This window comes from Spea bombifrons, chromosome 1, assembly GCF_027358695.1.
Source record: "Spea bombifrons isolate aSpeBom1 chromosome 1, aSpeBom1.2.pri, whole genome shotgun sequence".
NCBI lineage: Eukaryota > Metazoa > Chordata > Amphibia > Anura > Pelobatidae > Spea > Spea bombifrons.
In genome coordinates this window covers 89,650,796-89,660,817 of record NC_071087.1, presented here as the reverse complement: position 1 = coordinate 89,660,817, position 10,022 = coordinate 89,650,796, and positions in this window count along the sequence as shown.

Sequence of the window (10,022 nt, the reverse complement as noted above, 5' to 3'; positions counted from 1 at the left end):
ATACTATAGAAGTATAAATCATAAAAAAGGTGCTTGCTGGTTTTCTCAAATCAAGCAACAGATGTGTTCAGTTGGATAAAAACATTTTATATTAAATGGAACATATTCCTCAAAAGCTTTACCAAATAAAGAGCATGGGATTATATAGAATTCATCACTATTTAAATCCAGCGTGCCTGCGATTGTAATTCTTATAGCAGAAATCCAGTAAATAAACACATTGACACTTCATTTTATACATAGGCATATATATATATATATATATATATATATATATATATACACAGTATATATGTACAGTATATATACTTTACCGTATATATACATACAGATACATACATAAATACTCTTGAGTTGTTTTTTTTTTTTTGGCGAACAAGGAAATTTCTAGCTTTGCTTACATAATTGCAAAACTGTTTTCAAAGGATCAATTACCCTTTTAAACCCAAACTTGGATTAGCGGACGCAACGTGCCATTGGAACACAGGAATGATGGTTACTGATAAAGTAACCGCTACAATAGTCATTTCTAACATTAACAATATCTACGCTTTATTTCTGATCCTTTTGACGTTATTTTAATAGACAAAGTTTGCTTTTCTTTTAAAAACCAAGGACCTTAAACATTTTATATATACATCTACAAAAAAGCACTGAATAAACTTTTCACAAATGTATCAATGTTTACATTTATTGTGGCAAAATGTCAACATTTTGTTCACATATCACAGTAGATGTTTCTCTAGACAGTGGGCCCTTACAATGTTGATAAGGGATATTTCACAATTGCTAGCTATGGCTGACGTTTGAAGTGATAGAGTACAATGTTTTGCCTGTAGTATATGCTATGTAGACTCTTTACTGGACTTCTCTACAAGCTTCCATCATTAAGCTACATAGGGTATAAACATGTATAAAACTATATATATATATATATATATATATATATATATATATATATATATATATGTACACACTAGCACATATGCACACTATCAGATCTACTTGCTACTTGGCAATAGTCCTATTTGCTGATCTAGTAAAGCCAACTTGCATTAGCAAGAAAACCTTTCTTACCCACTACATTAAAGAAATATATAATTTTAAAAAAAATAAATAAATAAGAAAAAAATCTGGTTCCCAGGATTGGGGATTTAAAGCTCCAAGCAGTGGCGGAACTACCGGGGTCGCAGGGGTCGTGACTGCGACTGGGCCCTAGAGTTCTGCCAGTCAGGGGGGCCCAAGAGGTGCCAAGCGGTCGTTTTCAGCAACCGCTCGGTGCCCTTCTGTCTCCTCTGCTCCCTGCCGCCTGCTTCAGCGCTGCCCCGACTGCAGTGGTGGGAGTGTGAGGTGTCTGTCTCGGGTGCCGGCGATTCACGCTAAGCACCGGCATATGACGTCATATGCCGGCACTCAGCAGTGAAGCCATGCGCACCGCGGCAGAGCAGCGAGACAGAGGCCTCGCGCCCCCACCACAGGACTGCATGGTAAGTGACCTACAAAGGGGGGTAGGGAGAGGGTAGATAGTGAGAAGGGAGGGTAGGGAGAGGATAGATAGTGAGAAGGCGGGTAGGGAGAGGGTAGATAGTGAGAAGGTGGGTAGATAGTGAGAAGGGGGTAGGGAGACTGTAGATAGTGAGAATGGGGGGGTAAGGGGGTTGTGATGATCCACAAAGCCCTCACTACTGCTTAAGAAAACTGCAGAAAAAACAATTGAATAAACCATCCTCTCTGAACGGTAATATCTTTTGGAATGTTTGTTGGATACCTGAGCAGCCCTGGCCCCCTGTATTACATATCAGATGACTTTTGACCTCTTGACTTCTTAGTAAACAGACCCAAATATAATAGCAAATTATAATCTTTTCAGCTCAAAGGAAATATATATAACAGAATGGGATTCCAGAATGGATTTAAACCATTTTACAGTCCAGTTTAAATAAATAGGAAGAAATTGATGTGTTCAGATTGTCGACATTAATGCTAAAGTTAGCTCTGGTTGACTGAAGCGTGATATCAATTTGTAATTTAACCTTACAGTAAATTAAATATTGACAAGTTTTCTGGGTATGTTACATTTTCAACAACACATTGATAAACAACTCTTGGCCAGGGCAGAAATTCATTTGTAACTTAAAAAGGCAGTAAAAACAAAAAAACAAGAGCTATTAATCATACGTAACTTGGATTAAAAATAAAAATGTAATCAAATATTGTCAAGGGTTTGCAGAACACGAGACAGAATAAATGTTTGTTATTATAACAATATATAACAGGAACATTCTACAAGAAAAAAAGCTAAAGTTGGAGGAAACATAAAAAAAGACCATTATGATAAGTTTACTCCTTGGAGTACATATAGAAGTACGACTATGTGGTCCTGACAGCAAATCATATATAATCTATATACCTTCCACCTCTTGCCTCTTGCACACTCTCCAATGTGGTGTCCTGAGTTAGACACCACAACAGAAATGTTGAACATATTTAACAAATAAAATGTCCTGCACTGAAATTCCCTCCTGGATGACATAGAGTATGTTATAACCTGAAGCCTGGAGGTTTTTTTGCAAGTTTCCCTGTGTGTTCAGTTCACTTTGATTTCCCTTTTGATTTATATTGTTTTCCCCTATTAGCTACTTAACAATAGAAGAAGATAACAAAATAGAGTGAAATTATCATGCAGACCCAGAGAAGAGGAAGTTAGGATGCTGTGACAAAAAAATGAAACTTTTAGGCATCCTAAGCATAGTCCTCTAGGCAGGGCCGGCCGAAGACTTAACGCCGCCTGGGGCGAAGTTTAAAACGCCGCCCCCCCCCGCCGACGCCGGGGGGGGGCGGGGCATTTTAAACTTCGCCGAAGCCATAATCTACGATTCCCCCCCCCGGTACTTACCTTTAAACAGTCCTACGGCGAGTCTCCCTGCTTTGCCACGGTGCCGGCTTGTAATGCTGAGCGCCGGAAATTGACGTCACTTCCGGCGCTCTGCATTACAAGCCGGCACCGGGACCGAACAGGGAGACTCGCCGCAGAGGAGAGAGAGGGGCGCCGAGCGGGTAAGCGAAAACCACTCGGTGCCCCTCTCTCTCTCCTCCGCTTCAAAAAAAAACAAAACGCTTGGGGCGGCAAAGTGCCGCCCCTTCTAAAGTGCCGCTTGGGGCAATTGCCCCAGTCTGCCCCATTATAGGGCCGGCCCTGCCTCTAGGTCAATTAGGCTCTGATTCACAGCAAAGTGTTATTTATTTGCAAGTGCATGAATCAAACACCCCACAACAAAAAAATAAAATTTGAGCTCCCAATTGGAGCCGTCTCTGGCTATACTTTGCTAGTCTAGATTGACCAGCCTAAATACCCACTAACTATATTTCCCTGTCAGACCCAGCTATGCCAGGCTCTGGAAAACCTCCCCTAGACAGTGGGCACAAGTCCAGGCAAGTAATGCCTCACTTGACTCAGGGGTCTTCAGGGCCTCTCCTTGCCCTTGGGAACACTGGGGAACTTCTCAACCTCCCCCTCCATGGCAGGTTCCAGGGAGTGTTAATGCCCAGCACCTGTACCTGATGCAGGCTTTGTACAATAGTACATTAAAATTCTAATTTACTATGCACAGAAAAAAAATATTCTCAATATGATTTATTAGTGAAGTGTAATTAGACTGTAACAAATAATAATAATAATATTAATAATAATGTTCAATAGTCAATTGGCAATATTCTTTTTATATATGTACAAAAATTGAAAACACCCATTCAGAACGTTATGAAAACTTAGTTATTTTAAGAAGAATTTAAGATTAATCAAAGGAAAATAACGTTAAGTATGTAATGTAATGCTTATCAGGGGATTATAATGAAGGCTTTGGTTTTAGAATCTCCCATTAAATGAAACATTCAACATAACAAAACACAGCAATTTATTTTTACAGATGAACCACAGCATTTGTTTAAGTTGTCAGCTTCATAAGAGTCTTCAAATTGCTCTGCCTCTGGGCTTTTTAAAATTAGAATTAATGCATGAAAATATAAAGACTAGTCAACCATATATTCTCTGATAATTGGTTTTATTAGACCAGCATCAGTAAATGTGTTTGTGCTGTAGAGCTTTAGATTTCTAAATTGTTCAACAAGTTACACTAAACTTTTCCAATACTTTCTTAATTTTACTTTTAACCATTCAGTACCAGGGTATGCTGAACCTCTCTGATTATGAGTCTGGCAAGTTTCACGCCAGCTAAAAGGCACATTAGTGTACCAGTCATGGGTGCTGGTTTACCTGACTGTGAGGATACAGACTCCTGTAGCAGCAGTCGCTACAGCAGTGTAGGGGGTGCTATTGAAGGTCATATTGATGTGTGGTAGTTGTAAGAGGCCAGGACTCTTCTCACCAGCAGCTTGTATTAAACCAAATACACAGAAGCCACAGTAAAATAATGTTTGCTTGATTTGTTTTTACAGAGATCTTGCAAGAGAACCACAGTAAGCACACATGTAATGCCAACATAAGGAAAGGAAAGTCTGATGAGGCGGCTAACAAAATGGTTCCATATTCACGGACATGCAGTAGTCTGTGAAAGTAAGACACAAACACGGAGAACAGCCAAATGTAAAATGCTGTATTGGTGGTGACAATGATGTGGTGGGCAACATTTGTTTTTTACAAGCTGAATTTTTGTGAGGCCAATATGGCAAATGTTGCATTGGTTGGGAATGCCCCTATATGCCACTCTGCCTCCAGAAAGCCCTTATACCCCCATATGCCACTCTTACCCTCCCCTGACTTACCAGTGCTTCCCTAGACTCTCCCTGTGCTTCAGATTCCTTGGTGTCTAGTGGGACAGCCGGTGAAGGTCTGCATGATGTGCGCATACAACCTCTGCTGCTGCTGCTGCCGGCACTTCTGCCGGGGCTTCTATGAATGAGCACCGGAAGGTCATGTGATGCCGGGGCTCTGTCATAGAAGCGCCTGCAGAAGTGCCGGCAGCAGCAGCGGTTGTCTGCGTGCATCGCACAGACCTCCACAGGCTGCCGGAGAGGAGGATCCAGGTCCCCAGCAGCGCTGCGGGGGATCTGGATCTTAGTCTTGTAGTCAGACCTCTATTTGAGTTCTGATTAGAAGATTTTATCTAGCAGATTATTCTAGATAATTATTCTACGGTAATTCTTTTGGTGTCATCTGCAGTTGTTCCTTTAGTGCTGTTATCTGTAGGTACTGTGGCGCCACAGGGAACATATCCTGAAACAGTATCAGAGGGCAGCTTAGGTCTAGAATATCAAAATTCCGTCGGCCTTTTGCTTGCCTAGATGTTGCAGTCCTGCTGCAGCAGCTGCTCTTCTCTTCCATGATCTGAAATTTCTTGCCGCTGATTGGCTGCTTCAATTGTGTGAATGAGTGAGAGAATGAATTAATTAATGTGTGTATGAATTAATGTGTGTATGAATTGTCTGAATATAATTAAGATAACTGAGATAATTAATGAATTTGTGAGAATCCATAGTGCATTCATAGTGTATCCCTGAATGGCAAAAATAAAAATGTGGTCACCCTATTAGAGTTACTTGTATTTTTCAATTGCTGTCAGTATTATTTAATGTATGGACAGAGCTTCGGGGAAGACCTTGCGTGCGGCGGGCATTGGACTATCTGTTGCAGAGGTACATTTTTTTCATGACACTTACTCTCTCACACCCTCATTCTTGTTCTCATGCTCTCTAAATGTTTCCCTACCTTCTCTGCTGACCTCTTCCACAAAGCCTTCCGCATGTTCTTCATCTTCTATCTTCTCCGTCCTCTTTTCTGTTCTTTCTTCAATCTGTTATCTTCTTTTTCCGTTCACATCTCCGCGGACATAACCTGACGGGAACTCCCGCCAACCAATCCTCCAATTGTGGAAGAGGACATCACCAAAGGTGCCAACTGAGGGCAATATGGCGGCACTTGCACTGGCTTGCTGGACCTGATTCTCCGGTTAGCAATCGCCTTAATTTTGCGTGTCTTCATATGCACTCACTGCAAGCGCTGCCATTCCAGACGGGTTATGCTCACAGAGATGTGGACGAAGTAAGAAGATACCAGATTGAAGATTGAAGATGGAATAGAGAAGAGAAAGGAGAATATAGAGAAGATGCAGAAGGCAAAATTGGTCAACAGAGACGGTAGGGAAACATTTAGAGAGAGAGAGAGAGAGAGAGAGAGAGAGAGAGAACAACAATTGGAGTGTGCTTTAAATATAGTGATTATTACTGTTATTTATGTACAGACTTTATCATTATATGATTTCACTCACAATTCCTTAATGTTATTAGAATTACCAAAGGTCAGTAAAAGTGTTAATACACACATAGCCATCTTACTATTATTAAGTGTATAACAATATATTCTGACCTTCAGATTTTGTATGAAAATAACAGAACAGGCAAATGTACTGTGAAGCAAATATATAATAGTACATTCTGTCATATATGCAAATGTAGATTTCAAAATGTTCTTTTTATGCTAATAGAACTAAACAAAATGCATGATGGCACCTAATATTATACTCTATTGTCTAATGGAGTATGTAAAGAAACATAATTGTTCAACATAATAGCTAAAGTAATACATCGAGAAAATAATAAGAGAAACTGGATTTACATTGTGTATTATTTCAATACTAGCTGCAGTTGTATAGTACATTAAATTAAAATATTTTTTTTTAAACTCAAAAGAGGAAAATGCTGAAAGGATAGTGTAACTGTTTCCAGTGTTGCCAAATTGGTAGTCTACAAAACTTTTCAATGGGGCAAAATCTGTAATTTGTGTGAAATTCAAAATAATCTTAAAGTACTTTCTACTTTTTGCATGAATACCATATTGTAAAGTTTTCTTCATACACAGATACTGTATACTTTAGACCTAATTGCTAACTCTTACAATCTTGAAAGTTCCTTCTAAAGCCATACACAAAGATTGTCCTTGTATTATCTTTTATATAATCTCTCAAGATCTCTCTTCTATTTAAGAAGACAAGAAAGTAGATGGACCTTTTCCAGTAAAATGATCCACTTCATCTCAATACATCCAACTGGAAATTTCAAGCTGAACAAATGCATAAGCGGTGGCTTAACACAAAATGCAAGCCCCTTGCTGAAGCCTCTGTCTAAATAAACGATATGGACAAAAGTATTGGGACACCTGACCACTACACCAACAGGCACTTTCATTACATCGCATTCGAAATACATAAACATTAATATGAAGTTAGTCCCCCTTTGCAGCAATAATATCTTCCACTCTTCTGTGAAGGCTTTTCACAAGATGTTGCAGTGTTTCTGTATGAATTTTTGCCCAATTATCCAGCAGAGCATTTGTGAGGTCCGGCACTGATGTTGAATGAGAAGGCTTGGCTCGCAATCTCTGTTCCAGTTCATCCCAAAGGTATTGAGATCAGTGCTCTGTACAGGCCATTCAAGTTTTTCTCCATCAACCTCATCCAGCCATGTCTTGCTTTGTGCACCACTATATAGACAAACGTATTGGGACACATCTCTTAATTATTAAAATCAGGGTTTGAACTAAGCCCAGAGAAGGAAAATCTTAATGGTTTAGCATACCAAGACATTTTAGACAATGCTATGCTTCCAACTTTAAGGAACCAGTTTGGGGATGTTCCTTTTCTATTCCAGCATGATTGAGCCCTGACCTCAACCCCATTAACTAATTTTAATCAAATACCCAGGGTTAGTTTAACTGTAATAAATTAATATGACAGCAAGTAGGCTCTCTCATGCAGCATGACTCATGCAATTTAATTTATTTTAAGGGGTAGCTAAAATAATAGACCAGAGGAGAGCAGTAGATATAGCCTGTCTGGACTCCAGTAAGGTATTTGACACTGTCCCTCATAGAAGACGTAAATTGCTTTGTATTGCACTGTTTGCGTTTGGATGTTATGCCGTGACAACAGTAGAGGAGGACTTGGAAATAATTATTTCAGAGGATTTAAAATAAAGCAGCCAATGCAATAATGTCTTGCAAAAGGGTGTTGGATTCTATAGCTAAAGGCATTAGTAACATTTCTGGATATACCACGTTCAGAAGGATATATGACATTTGGAGAGAGTTCAGAAGATGGCTACCAAAATGGTGAACAATTTGCAGGATAGAAATTATCAGGAAAGACTTAGAATAGCTTGGAGGAAAGAAGAGGACAAGGAGACATGATATAGCTCTTTGTTATTGTACAGATTGTCCCACACAAAGGCATCAGATGCACAGCTACAGAGTTTCCCCCCCTTTTGCACTGGGTTGAAACAGAGGAAAAGCACAAGGTGTATCTCTATGCACTAATCATGAAGAGTTACAAAATAAAAGCATTAGTAGATGGTATTTAACTCCTTCCTGGTTATCCCATATGTTTCCGGGGGTGTCATCCAGGTGCTGGAGACAATATACTTATGACACATATATGGTGATTGTGCTCTCTTATTATAAAAGCATGAGCTCTTGTTATTTTTTTCATACAACTAGCTGAAATATATCATGCCTTTCTAATGCAATATTGAATTATTTTTTTCTGATCTGTTTGAGGTGTGCAGTAGCTTTATAAAAACTTTACTTTGTGAAAGATTTCCCAATTAATTAAATGAATGCAGTTAGTGGGTTTTTAGTATTAAAAAGTTTCATGATCCTTTCTGGTTATGATACGTATGCTTATCATTTTTACTAAATTATTTAATATAGCACAAAGATTTGTAGTCTGCAGAGGGCAGGTTTTTTTTTTTTATCAACTACATGATCAGTCCTCTGCAAATTAGGCTGTAAGAACATGCAAAATGTATTTTAACTTTGTCTTTTTTTCTTATTGCCAATGTGCCTTTAAAGCTTAATGAAATGGGTTGCAAGCATCAAGTCATTTTTATTTTATAAGACTTTTAAGAAAACATTCTAACATGAATTAAAAATGAAACATTTAATAATAGCAATGCTAACTATTATAAGAACTGTCTTCTAAACATTATATAAGAGAATAAATACATGATAAAAGGCCAGATAGATTACTAAAATAGTACAATATATATATATATATATATATATATATATATATATATATATATATATATATATATATGTATATATTTATACATACATATATACATATATATATATATGTGTGTGTATATATATATATATATATATATATATTCTGCAATATATATATATATATATATATATATGTGTGTGTGTGTGTGTGTGTGTACTGTAATATATACAGTATATTATATTTGTTATCAATGTTTCATATCAATATTTCAATTTATAATATGAATGCAATAATTTAAAAAAATGACTTAACATTAAAAGTTAATGTCTTCACTAGATAATTTGTAGGCATAAGTTGCTATTCTGTTAAGTCAGTATGAAGCCATGTACTGGTAATCATTGTGATGCTACAATCTGTACTGATTGTGGCTTTGTAGTCACTTAATTTTTGCAAAGATCTGCAGCATCTGTCTCCTTGAAGAATTGATCTGTTGGTATCAACTTGTCCCAGAAATACACTGTGGTTTCATAGACAGCCGCCTGGAGCAATTATAGCAACTGTCTTCCATCAGGCAGCTGTTCCTAAAGTTTATTAGCAACTTTCCTTTTCCAGTTAGGCAGAAATGACAATCCAGTGAACCCTATTACAGTCAAGTTTACCATATGCCTAAAATAATAGAGTTTAGAACTAATGCATTTTAGATTGTGTCTCCTTATGTACATTTATACCCAGAAGTGCATTGATTTAGAGTCTATGCATTTAACAGACCGAGATATAATATTGACATAGAAATAACTAGGCAAAAATCTATTTTGTTACTATAGTAACCCAAACACTTTTTCTATGAAATTAGGCTGTAAACATGACATTGATTTCTAAATAAATATAATGAGGTTATCTCATCTCATCTATACCTCTGGCACTTTAATAGTGTTTGAGCTGCCCTATGCAATAGTGTGACCAGATATTCCCAATTTTAAGATCATAGACTAAGCCCACAGA